The sequence below is a fragment of the Echinops telfairi genome, unplaced genomic scaffold, assembly GCF_000313985.2.
Source record: "Echinops telfairi isolate 266 unplaced genomic scaffold, ASM31398v2 ScPeMD7_7468;HRSCAF=8506_0, whole genome shotgun sequence".
Lineage (NCBI taxonomy): Eukaryota > Metazoa > Chordata > Mammalia > Afrosoricida > Tenrecidae > Echinops > Echinops telfairi.
This window is the reverse complement of record NW_022111369.1, coordinates 90,831,196-90,844,618: the sequence shown is the minus strand read 5'-3', so window position 1 is coordinate 90,844,618 and position 13,423 is coordinate 90,831,196.

The following is a 13,423-nucleotide window of genomic DNA, read 5'->3' as shown; positions in this document are numbered from 1 at the left end:
GACCAGATCAAATGCAGGGATGCACATGGTAGACAACTTGGGAGGAGGTGGGGAAAGGAAAAAAAATGATGAAAATAATGAAGAAATGGGTAGCGGGGGCATGGGGCACTAACCCACCCAAGGGGAGGGTATTGCTTATATCTCCACAGGGAAAGAGGACCCAAACTTCAACCCAGTGCTCCAAGGTGTGAATGCAACATGCCCGTGTGGAGTAGGGAACCAGTGGGAAGGTCTGGGGGACTGGCCCCAGTCCCAAATACTAATTGGATGCCTGCCCCTCCCCACAGAAGAATTTATTTCAAAGGACGGCACTGAATCGCAGCTCTGGGAGATGGACATATCTGATCGGAGCACATGGGAGCAGATGAAGGGGGAGGAGGAGAGACTGGAGCGCATCCTGGCCCACAAGGCCTTGAGGATGATGACCCCAATTAAAGCAGCTAGTCCACAGAGAGGACCACATGGCCAACCCCACTATGAGACGTGATCCCCCTCACTGACCCATGGCCCTGCGGGGGACAGCACCAGAGACATAGTGTGAGAATTGTGCCCAATAGGATCCCACCACACCAAGGCAAAGCATTGGGGGAGTGCAGCGGAATAGCAAGGGAATGTAGCAGCAAGGTCCCCAGGGAATGCTGAAGGTGGACTTTGGGGCCAGGGCATAGTGGCCCAACAAACTGGACTGGAAAACACCCCTAAAGGCCAACAAACAATCCTTGAACTAACTACAAGCTTTTCTTTTTTGTTGTATTTTGATTTGTTCTTTGTCATTGTTTTGTTGTTGTTTTGTTGTATATTGTTGCTTGGTTTTGTTCTGTCTTGTTTTTGTGCATGTTATTATCTCTGCAGGTCTATCTAAATAATATAGGCCTGATGAACAATATGGAGGAGGAAACAACGGGACTGACAATTCCGGGGGACATGGGATAAGGGGAGGTGGGGGGAAAGGAAGTGGTTAACAAACCCCGGGACAAGGGAACAACAAGTGATCCAAATTGGTGGTGAGGTGGGTGTGGGAAGCCTGGCAGGGCATGATCAAGGGTAATGTAACAAAGAGAAATTGCTGAAACCCTGGTGGGGACTGAGCATGATAGTGGGACAGGAGGTAAATCAAGGGAAATAGAGGAAAGAGCTGGGAGGCAAAGGGAATTTATGGAGGTCTAGATAAAGACATGTACATATGCAAATATATTTATATATGAGGATGGGGAAATAGATCATTGTGTCTACATTTATAGTTGTAATATTAAGGTAGCAGAAAGATATTGGGCCTCTACTTAAGTACTCCCTCAATGCATGAATACTTTCTTCTATTAAATTGGCATTCTATGATGCTCACCTTCCCAACACAACCACTGAAGACAAAGCGGGTGAATAAGCAAATGTGGTGAAGAAAGCTGATGGTGCCCGGCTATCAAAAGATATAGCTCCTGGGGTCTTAAAAGCTGGAAGGTAAACAAACGGCCATCTAGCTCAGAAGCAACAAAGCCCACATTGAAGAAGCACACCAGCCTATGCGATCACGAGGTATCCAATGGATCAGGTATAAGGCATCATCGGAACAAAAATTCTTACCATAGTGAATGATGGGGGCAGTGCGGAGTGCAGACCCAAAGCCCATTTGTAGGCCACTGGACATCCCTTTGCAGAGGGGTCTCGGGGAGGAGATGAGCCAGTCAGGGTACGATGTAGCAATGATGAAAAATGCTTCCTCCCCGCCCCCACTATCATGATCCAAATTCCACCTTGCAAGTCTGGCTAGACCAGAGGATGTGCACTGGTACAGATAGGAACTGGAAACACAGGGAATCCAGGGCAGATGATCCCTTCAGGACCAGTAGTGCTAGTGGCGATACCTGGAGGGTGCAGGAAAGGTGAGGTAGAAAGGGGAACCGATTACAAGGATCTACATATAACCTCCTTCCTGGGGGATGGACAACAGAAAAATGGGTGAAGGGAGATGTTGGACAGGAGAAGATATGACAAAATAATAATTTATAAATTATCAAGGGCTCATGAGGGAGGGGGGAGCAGGGCGGGTGGGGAAAAATTAGGACCTAATGCTGGGGGCTTAAGTGGAGAGGAAATGTTTTGAGAATGATGAGGGCAATGAATGCACAAATGTGCTTTACACAATTGATGTATGTATGGATTGTGATAAGAGTTGTATGAGCCCCTAATAAAACGATTAAAAAAAAAAAGATTGGGTTCACGTGTTCCAAGCTGAAGAATTCTAGGTGTGTTGTCTGTTGTCTTAACTGGTGTTGTCTACTTAATTTTTTAAGTTCAAATATCCATTGCAATGGCTACATAGAAATTGCAGGTAATACACATGATTAAAATATTAATTAAGGAAATTACAATACTGTAATAGCAGTGAGAAATCCTGAGTTGTTTCTCAGGGAATACTACAAAGTTCTCTCCGGTTTGCTAATAAATACACAAAGGGACGTACCATTATTCCCCTGTAATCTTCAACCCAAAGTCATTTAGGCTCTGTGGGTCAGCAGACCCAGCCATCTGAATTAAGTACCCAGAGGCACCTCGCCCGACAAGACAGAGTATTTATCTGTACAAAAGTATTCAGCTTTACTTGCTCAGAGGTCATACTTTCAAACCCATCAGTCACACCCCAAGAGACAAATGAGGCTTTCTGCTCCTGTAAAGATTTATAGTCGTAAGAATACAAATGGGCAATTCTGCTCTGTCCTATAGGTTTGCTATGAGTTGGACTTGATTTGATGGTTGGAATATGGTTCCTGATTGGAGTCTTTTAAAGGCTAACTGACTACTCTGGTAATCAGAATTCCTGATTAAAGTATTTTAAATGCTAATGAAGAGCTTCCAGGATGTTATTTAGAAATAACTGGCATATATATATATATATATACACACACACACATATACATATATATATATTCTTCCCAATAAAACATTGTTAAGTAATATTAGACATAATAATTAAATTATATTTTGTATTCCCTTGTTTATGCATTATTTACTATTTATATAGACTATAATTTTAACAGCTAGAAGAAACAATTTTGAAGCTGAATGGCTTAAAGCTGTGTTTCCACTTTACCAAATACTTCACAGGTCAGTCTCACTTTACCTAATTTGTAATGCTCATTGTATTGTATTTCATTATATTGAGTAGCCTCTGTATGTTATTTTCTTGATTGTCTGATTCAGTAGTAAGTGCATAGCTGAGTTTTGAAGACATGTTGTGTGGGTCTTAGAAAAGAACCACTGTTCTGTGTTAAGTTCCAGAAAAGAAAAGGAAATATGGCATTGGTGTTACACAGAAACTAATCTTAAGTTTAGCCAAACTTTATTTGAAAGTAGGTAGCAAATTTGAGAAATAAAGGATAGGAAGTATTCATGCAACATAAGTGATTTGGGTAGCCAGTCATGAGTGAGTCAATTCATGAGACAGGGTCACACTATCTTGCTCTACCCACCCAGCTAAGGACTAGTGACTTATGGACCTGCTTCTCAAGGCAACTCAGATTCTGAGATGGGCCAGGGGAAGTTCCTGGTCCCAGGAACAATTAGTTTCTTGCTACAGCTTTGACAGAGTCTCCTTCAAAACGTATCTCATCTTCTCTGTGTTTTCAACATACTGTAGCTTTCAAGAGAAGGAATATTGCCATGTGAGTCCTAGCACTTGGTCGATGTCCTGGGTAATTTATAGCAAACCCTCTCCTACTGCCATGCTGGCTAGATAGAGGCAGTAAAGGAAAGTCTAGTGACACCCCAGGGACACATTTTCTACCAATCAGAGTGTTGATGGAAAGTTTTGTCCTCTAAGCAGACATTTCACTGCAGATTGGCAGAGGTTTACAAGGCCCCAGGGGGTCTCTAAGCCCGAATGACCTAAGAGGTCCACCCATGAGCACCTCATTCATTCCTGCGACCTGGGTGACATAGGCAGCCTGTCTCAAGTGATCCAATTCAAAAGAGAGGGCAGAAGTTCAAATGAAATTATACAGCTTGGCCTGCTAACCACAAGGCTAGCATTTCCAATAAACTGGTTTCTCTAAGGGAGAAAGGAGGTGGGGGGCGGTTCTGCTCCCATTAGAAAATGAAGTCTCGGAAACATTAAGAGCTGTTCTACTCTGCCCTGTAGGGTCGCTCTGAGTCAGACAATTCAATAGCCATGAGTTTATTTTGGGGGTGAGTCTTCCTTTGGAAAGGCCTTGTCCTTCAAAATGTGCTTCCTTGAGAAGCAGGGGAGGGGTTATTTGATAGGCAAGGCTTGGGGATGAGGGTTTTCTGGAGAAATAGACCTTGTGAAGACAGGCTGCCTGGTTCTCAGCTTGTTTTCTTTTCTTAGAGCGCTGCATTCAAAGCCCGGCTGCACGTGTGACTAGTAAGTTCTGTCCGTAGGTGGAGATGAGTTCATTTTTACTTCCGAAGGGAAAAGTAGAGATATGTTAGATTACCATGAATTTTCATATAACTGTAAGTTTGAAACCAAGGAGAGCAAAGTACAGGAGCCCCATTTGTAAAGCTGGTACCTAGTATGGCATCAGAAGTTCACATTCAAATAATTAGGTTTCTTTGGAAAAGATGAAATGCATCCTTAGCCTGAAGGAATAAACAAACCAAGAAAACACAATCAACATGTTTGTTGTTGTTTTAAGTGCTGCATTAGCTCTTAAAACAGGCAGTACTAACATTTTGATGTGTGAAAGGAAGATTAATTTTGCATAAAGATATAGAGTGCTAAAAAATATTAAGTGAATTTTTGGGGAACGGTAAAAAAAATCTATTTATTGGTCCCTGTGTTTAGGGTATAAAAGAAACCAAATCTCAAATGTAATTTAAGGAGAACATTTATGAAGACTGAAGAGGGACAAGCACAACATAAAGACACAGACACATCCTCCAAATGGGGATGGATCTGAGCATGAGGTCGAAATGGCATCAGGTGATTCACAGTCAGAGGATGCAGCTCATTAAGTAGGCATGGAACACAGAGAACTGTCACAAATTCACAATTTGGGGCAGATCAAAACATGATAGTTCCAGGTGTGACGATAGAAACAGGAGTAGACCGATAACTGCGACACGTTCATTATGTTAGATGGACAGGCTTATAAGATTGGTCCCGGGCCTTCTGTGCAAGGCAGTTGGGGTGATACTGATGTACCGTGCAACCCCTGTACTGCCCCTAGGATGGTAATTTCCATTAACATGCTCAGGTAAGCCCTTGAGAGATACGGTTCATCTCTGGGCTGAATGGAAATAGGTGGAGGTAATCTACTTTCCAAATTCATTCTGCCTGAGGACAATATTATCAACATCCTTGGTTAACGTTCAGAAGCAGTTCGATGGAAGCTAAACAATGATGGGTTATATGGGATTTCAAACTGTCACCGTGATCCATAACATTCTGCAACCAGGGAGGCTCAGAATTGAACTCTAGTATGCTTGCTGCAGTTGTTCTTCTTGTATCGGAGCCTACATTCTAGGTACTTGATTTGAAGAAGGCTATGATTTACAGTAGCAGCATTAACTCTATTTTGAATCTAGGCATATAGTCAATCTCCATTGAGAACATTCTGACCCTTAACTGTCAATGTAAAAAAAAAAATGTTTTCAGGTAGAGGGTTTTGGAAAGTCATATTCCAATGACATCCCTAGACAGCCCTCACTTACTGCCATAAAGCTGATTCTGATTCATAGTGACCCTGAAGGACTTATCAGCCAAATGAACAGCCACTGTTCCACTAGAGCTCCACCGAGGTGTCCCGAAGAGGGGACATCTTGCTCTCAGGAACCTAACTCGGTGGGCCCTTAATACAGGTTGTGTTAGCTTGGCCACATGGTCAAGATTCTTCATCCACCAAGGTGGTCAGGGGGCGCCAGAACCAATTTTGCAAACTTTTTTTATCTATGAGCATGGTCCCCTTTCCTACTTCCATTGTCTTCCCTAGGACAATGCAATCTAATTTGAAGTAGTTTAATTTAAGGCATGTTTTCCCTGTTCCCCCCCTAAATTTCTGGAATTGTCATAACTTTTTATGGTTCAGAGGCAAATAGGCTGGATGTATATGTGTATCTAAGTCTAAGAATCCTATGGATTCTGTCTCATCTAATTGTTAGTAAACAAGAAGCTAATTTCTGCTGCCTGGTTTGTCAACAGAGACATCCTAAGGTTGTCCCTAAGACCTGAGAAATATTATTTTGTCTGCTTGCTAATAGTCAACAAGTAGATCCTATGATTATCTTGAAATCTGAGTTAAGGAAAACATCTGTTGACTTCCCAGGAGATGAATTTGAAGGTAAAAAGCATACAGTCTCTCTATATTCTGATTTCCAGTGGGCTGCCATTACAGGAGATTAATAAGGAGATTGTTGCCACACTCCCTGTTGGTTGGTTGGTTGGTTGGTTAGTGGGTGTTAGTTTCCATCTAGTCTGTTCTAACCTATAACGACCTTATGACAGCAGGACTGGGTCATCCTTGCAATGATTCCTATGCCTGTCACCATTGTTGCAGCCGAGGTGTCAGTCCATCACCTTGAAAGTGTTCCTCTCCTTCTCTGTCCCCCTACCCTATATAACATGATGCCCTTCTCCAAGGACCAGGCTCTCCTGAAATATGTGAAAAGTGTGTAAGACAATTGTGCAAGTCTTGCCTCAAAGGAAAAGTCTGGCTGTATTTCTGCCAAGACACTTTGGGTTTTCCTTTTATCAGCCCTCTTGGTAGCATCTTATCAGTAAGCTGTTTTTTTTCTTTTTGTCTAATTGTAGTTAGGGAATTTGACTCTGACACTTCAGAGCATGAATCCTTATTAAGCATAATGAAAGTGATAAAATAATCATTTTGTCAACCCAAGAAGTCAGAAGCCACCAGCCCCCATGAGGAAGAGATATAGGGTTTCCAGTTCCTTAAACATTTCCAGGCTTGGAAACCCAGAGGGACAGTCCTATGTTGTCCAAAAGGATCACTACAAGTTGTATTCAACTGAATGCTAGTGGTTCTGTTTTATTTTTGTAGCCTGCCTCCAACATGATTTGGTTATAAATTTCCTTTGTTTTCTATGTTCTACAATTTGCAGGGTTTACCGTTTGTGTATCAGTAGGGCTTCCAGCTGACATATATCTGGATGATGTCTTTGTCGTCATTTTTTGTTTAACACTTATTATAGGGATCTCTGTGAAACATACTTGAATTTAGGGTCTTCCCCCCCCCCATAGAATACCATATAGCTATCAATTGTCTACAGATGGGCTTTGGGTTTCCACTCCTTTCCCCAAGTCCCCATTCATATTTGGTATGATTTTCAAAGGCATCAACAAATTAAAATTACCAAATATTTCACCAAGACATATTATCAAATTTTGTTTGTTAAGAACCAGCCTGCGTGACCATGAGGTGTGAAAGGGATCAGGTATTGGGCATCAAAGAACAAAAAAAACATATCATTGTAAATGAGAATGAGTGCAGAGTGGAGACTCAAAGCCAATCTGTAGGCAACTGGACATCCCCTTACAGAAGGGTCTCGGGGAGGAGACAAGCCAGTCAAGGTGCAGGGTAGCAACGATGAAACATACCACTTTCTTCTAGTTCTTAAATGCTTCCTCCCCCCACTATCACGATCCCAATTCTACCTTACAAATCTGGCTAGACCAGAGGATGTACATTGGTACAGATAGGAACTGGAAACAGGGAATCCAGGACAGATTATCCCTTCAGGACCAGTGGTGAGAGTGGCGATACCTGGAGGGTGGAGGAAAGGTGGGGTAGAAAGGGGAACCGATTACAAGGATCTACGTATAACCTCCTCCCTGGGGGATGGACAACAGAAAAGTGGGTGAAGGGAGATGTTGGACAATGTAAAATATGACAAAATAATCATTTATAAATTATTAAGGATTCATGAGGGAGGGGAGAGTGGGGAGGGAGGGGATATCAAGGGAGGAGCTGGGTATGAGGAGCTGATATCAAGGGTTCAAGTAGAAAGCAAATGTTTTGACAATGATGATGGCAACAAATTTACAAATGTGTTTGACACAATGGATGTATGTATGGGTTATGATAAGAATTGTACAAGCCCCCAATAAAATTATATTAAAAAAAAATAAGTTATTTTAGAGTTATTTTATATTTACTTTATGCTTTCAATTTTATATCTTTATAATAGAGGATAATGGTTTAGAGACTACTAAAAAAAATCAATTCATGATGGAGACATATACACATGTTACTGATTGTAAATATATGTATTCACACCCATACATGTCTATATATGTAAATTATGTTTGTGTTAGCCCAGGCTGATTAGAGAAAGAAATCCAGTGACACTCAAATATGTGTAAGAAAGAGCTTTACAAAAATATACTCATATATCAAGAAACCAGCCCAGCTCAGTTCAAATCAAGTCAAAAAGTCTGATACTAGTCCTTAAGTCCCTCTTCAAACTGGCGCAGTCACATGCAGTGATGCAGAATGCAGGAAGATCACAAGCTGCTGGGTGCATAGACTTGTGGATACAATGTCCACGCAGAAATGGCCGGGCTACATGGCTCTCAGAGTCAGCAAGCAGGAAGGAGAAGGCAGAAAGAGAGGGAGGTTCCCTGGGCTTTCCTTATGGGAAGACAACACCCCTGAGGAGGCATCCTCAGAATGTGACCTGACTGACAGCTTGGATACCACTCCTACACTTTTATATATCTTCAAGATGATGTAAAATTATGTAACTACCACAATGCTACAGAGAGGCTAGTTTGATATTACTGGCTTATTTACATAAAAAGCAAGAGAGATTTTTTTAAAAATTCATTACTTACTCTAGGGACCTAGGAAGTATCGCTAGTGGTAGCAGTTATTTTGTCAGTTATTTAGCTTTCATCAGCTGGCAATATCATTTTTTAAATTTTGTAAATAATCTTTCTAAACTTTAGGAACTTGTGTTTCAGGTTAGAGTAGCTAGCATACCTCTGTTTCTGAATAGACATATACATGATCCATTCTCTCTGAGCCGTACCTGTATTCAGTGCCATGCCCACAGTTACTCATTCAGGCATTGCAAGTCATCCTGGTTGCTGCAGAGAATCAAGGCACTATCTACAGTGAACCTATTTGAGTGCAAGATTTGGCGAACTGATAGTAGTTGAGTCTTGGACACTTGTAGATCAATTGAACCTAACTCTTGGTGAGGAAGCTTGAGATTAAAATGAATGAATGAATGAATGAATGTAAAATTATCCAGAAGTGAAAGCTCAAGGAGAACAGAAAGTGGATCTTGAAGAGGGAGGCGAGTATGGATATGGCCATGTAAGAAAATCAGTGCCAGAAAACTCTTATTTATATAAAATAATAGATTTCTTTAGCTTCTTACCTGGATTTGAGTTAAATTCTTGGCACATGAAGGTGTAGTGCTTTGTTGCATAGAGCTACTCAAATGAATAAATCATGATTTCCATAGAATGTATAATTAGCTTCACCTTTTACTAACTGCTAAACTAATTCGTCTGTTTTTTATAATCTTCAGTTTTTCTCATTTTTCTAATGTGATAGCTTCTCTCCTTCATAATGGTATGTTTTACTTATATTAAGATGAGACAATTTCATTCTGCTTTGCTGAAAACTCTAAATATGTATAAAGTTTTATCTTTCCTCTTTTTAGTGTGTCTGTGTATACTCTGGACATCAGCCTTTTCCTGCTGCATAAAAATCTATAGTCAGTTTTCTTTTTCAGCATTAAATCACTGCTATAAATTATAATCTCTGCAATAGTGACCTGTGGAGAAAATACAGTTAAAAGAAAGCAAAACTACCCTTTCCATCTATTTTAATAATACAGCAGATACATTACCATAGAAAAAGGTCAATTAAGAACCATGTTCTATCATTATATTGTAGTATTTATGCAGATGTTAAAATTCAAAATGCATTTGGTGCTAGGTGTGAAAAAATTCAGCTTTATACAAATTAATTGAAGTATTTCCAATTTTATCAAGAAGATTGTTTTTGCTAGCTTTATTACATTTTGTTTCAATATCTTATATGTTTCACAATAATAAGTTGAAAGACCAAAGAGATACAATCTCAGTGTCTATTTTTGGAAGAAGAAAAAAATGTCTCTATTTACTTCCTCAGAGAAGGAACAAAATGTGCGTGTTGTGGTTCTATGTCTTATTTTCCTGTCACTGCTGAAACACAAAGGCCAGTGGTCTGACATTAAACAACATGTATGTATTTCCCTACAGTCATGGAGCTTGGGAGTTCAAATCAGGGTCTCTGACATGTGGATTCCTTCCTTTTACATAGCTCTTTAGTTCCCTAAAATGTAGAGAACCTTCACATAGTGCCTATCTGCCCACCTGTATATGAATTTTTAGTCTAAACTCTACTCATTTTTCTAACTCAGAAGTGATTCGATTCAGCTGTTTTAAGTGCCCTGCTCACTGACCTGTGGCCATTCCTGCTCTCTCCTCCAGGGAGGCCTCTGAAGAAACCCATGGTACAGCTCACTCAGTAGGGCCTTTTTATTTGTTTTATCTTTCTTCCTCCCTGCCTCCCCCAGCCCCCCTCACCTTGCCACTAATGCACCTGTGCCTCCAGCTCATCCCTCGTGCTTTGGCCCACTCAGACTCTAGAACCTGGTTGGAATCATTAGTTCTGCACTGGGCTGTTAACCACAACATCAGCAGTTCAAACCTGACAAGAAAGACAGGGGTTTCTATTCAAGAAAGACAGGGGTTTCTATTCCGGTAACGTTTTATAGTCTCGGAAACTCTAGGGACAGTGTAATCCTTCCCTATAGGGTCGCTGTGAATCCAAATCGACACCATGACAATGAACTTTCACAGTTTGACTTCAGTATGCTCTATTTAACATAACCAAGAACATTCTGTTTCCAAACAGGATTACAATAAAAGTTATAAAGGACTGAATCCCCAAACCTATTTTGAGGATGAATAGTTTTAGCTGTAACACTTGGCTTAACATTTATGTTTTATTATTTTTTTAAAATTTCTAGAATACAAGTTATTAAGGAGTGATGATATTGAATAGGCCTTCGGTTTGAAGGACTGTGCTTATCATTACTGTGATCCAGAAGCACTATCAGAAGACTCAGGTTTTCTTCAAAGGCCTGCGTACCCTGATGCTTGTTAATGAGCTTCTTGAAAGCAGGGTCATTGATCGTGACCTCTACCACAGTTTCAGTAATCTAATGTTCCATGTGAGGAGTGATTAATGGGGCTACACAGCATGTTGTCATTGAGAATGTGTTACTGGAGGAAGCAGTGCAATTACTTAGCAGCTATGAGTGCCTAAAAACAGATCTGCTAGAGATGTGTATGGTCTTGCTGTGGGCAATAACAAAAACTAGGTCCTTCCATCAGCACAAGAGTGACCATAAAGACTGCACCATACCTTGTCTGCCTAAGATGAAACAAGCAACCTAATTATAAATCAAGAGGAAGCCTGGTAGATATTTGAATTATTCATATTATTGTGGAGAAATCATGTCCCTGTTGGAGTTGATGTAGCTCATTCTGATCCCAGAAGACCCAAATATGAGAGTGATGGGGAATTCAAATTTACCAGGTGACCAAAGATTACACCAAGATCATTTAGATTATCAAGAAAATCAATTCATTCACTGTCAGAAGCCCACATCCTACGAATGGGTTTACTCCATGATCATTGCCAAGGACTTTCAGGAGGTCCACGTTATATAGCCTAGTACCTACCGCAAGTAGGAGAAAAGTGACTCCAAATTGTGGTGGAGGTAGAATTCACCTACGCGCTACCATCACACCACAAGTTGTTGTTCTTGTCGTTGTTAGTTGCCTTCCAGTTGGTTTTGATTCATAACTACCTTATGTACAACAGAACAAAACACAACTCACAGCCCATCCTCACGATCGTTCCTATGACTGACTCCGCTGTTGCCGCCACAGTGTCAATCAATCTCATTGAGGGCCTTTCCCTTTTCCGCTGCCCCTCCACTTTACCAAGTCTGATGTCCTTCTCCTGAGACTGGTCTCTCCTGACAATATGCCCAATACATGTCAGGTAAAGTCTTGCCACACTTGCTTCTAAGGGACATTCTGGTCTACTCCTTCCAAGACCGATTGGTCTGTCCTTTCAGCAGTCCATGGTACTTTCAATAGTCTTCTCCAGCGCCACCATTCACATGCAATGGCCTAAGTGTCACGCCCTACATATCACTCTGACTTTAAACAGACACTGATCATCTCTACGAGACTCTGAAAAAGGAATTGGTGAGCCTGAGATGATCTGATTGCTGCTGAGGTTTTTATGCTGGTAATAAAAATAATTTCTGGTGGCATTGTTGGGTAAGAGTTGAACAAGTAACCAAAGTGTAGGTGATTCACTGACCTCTCCAAGCTATAAATCTGAAGCTTTCGGCTATCATAACATTTAAAGATTTAGAGCTGAAGAAACCCTGTACAGAGTTGCTATAAATCAGAATTGACTCAATGACAGTAGGGTTTTTCCGTGGTTAACAATGGACAAAGAGTTGCAGAGACTCTGATAAGGTCCAATATTAAAGGGTGGCACAATCAGTTAAGCACTTGACAACTAGTGGAAAGATTGGCAGTTTGAATCTACCCAGAGGCTCCGCGAAAAGAAGCCAGTTGATCTGCTTCTGAAAGATCCCAGCCTTGAAAGCACAATGAAACACTTCCACTGCTTATACAGCAAATAGCCAATAATTGCAATTGACTTGATATCAACAATCAACCTACAACCACACTATAAAACAGGCTATAGCTGGCTACCAGGACACCTGTACTGAGCACCATGTTTCAGTTTCCCTTGACAAGAATGAGCAAGGTTTTTCTCCATCCCTTCATTAGGAAATTGAGATGGCATATATATGAATAGCCAGAGGCAATTTTTTTCTGTGTCCCTTGCCTAAAATATAGACATATATATATCTTTACATACAATGGTAAAGCTCATTTACAGCTGCTTTTTTTGGTTATAAATAAAATAAAATAAAAACGACTCCAGAAATCTCATATGTGCATTTAAAAAATAGTAAATATATATTTCAAATGTTAATAGAATCATAGTCACCCTTGATTATGAATGATCATCTTAATGTACATAAATGATTATTTTCTATAGAATAAGTACTATTTGTAAACACCTTTGGGTATTAATATAATATTTTAAATATGTTGATTACTTTTTTAACTTTCAAAAAACTTTCTTATCATTGTTTTGTTAGACTCTAAGCACACACACACACACACACACACACACACACAAATCAAGGTGTGCCAAATCCTACAAAGATATCTCAATTTTCATATAAAAGTCACACGGTCGCCCCTCCCCTGAGAAGAATGTATCTCAAAAGATGGCACTGAATCTGCAGCTTCGGGAGAAGGATATATCTGACCAGAGCACACAGGAACAGATGA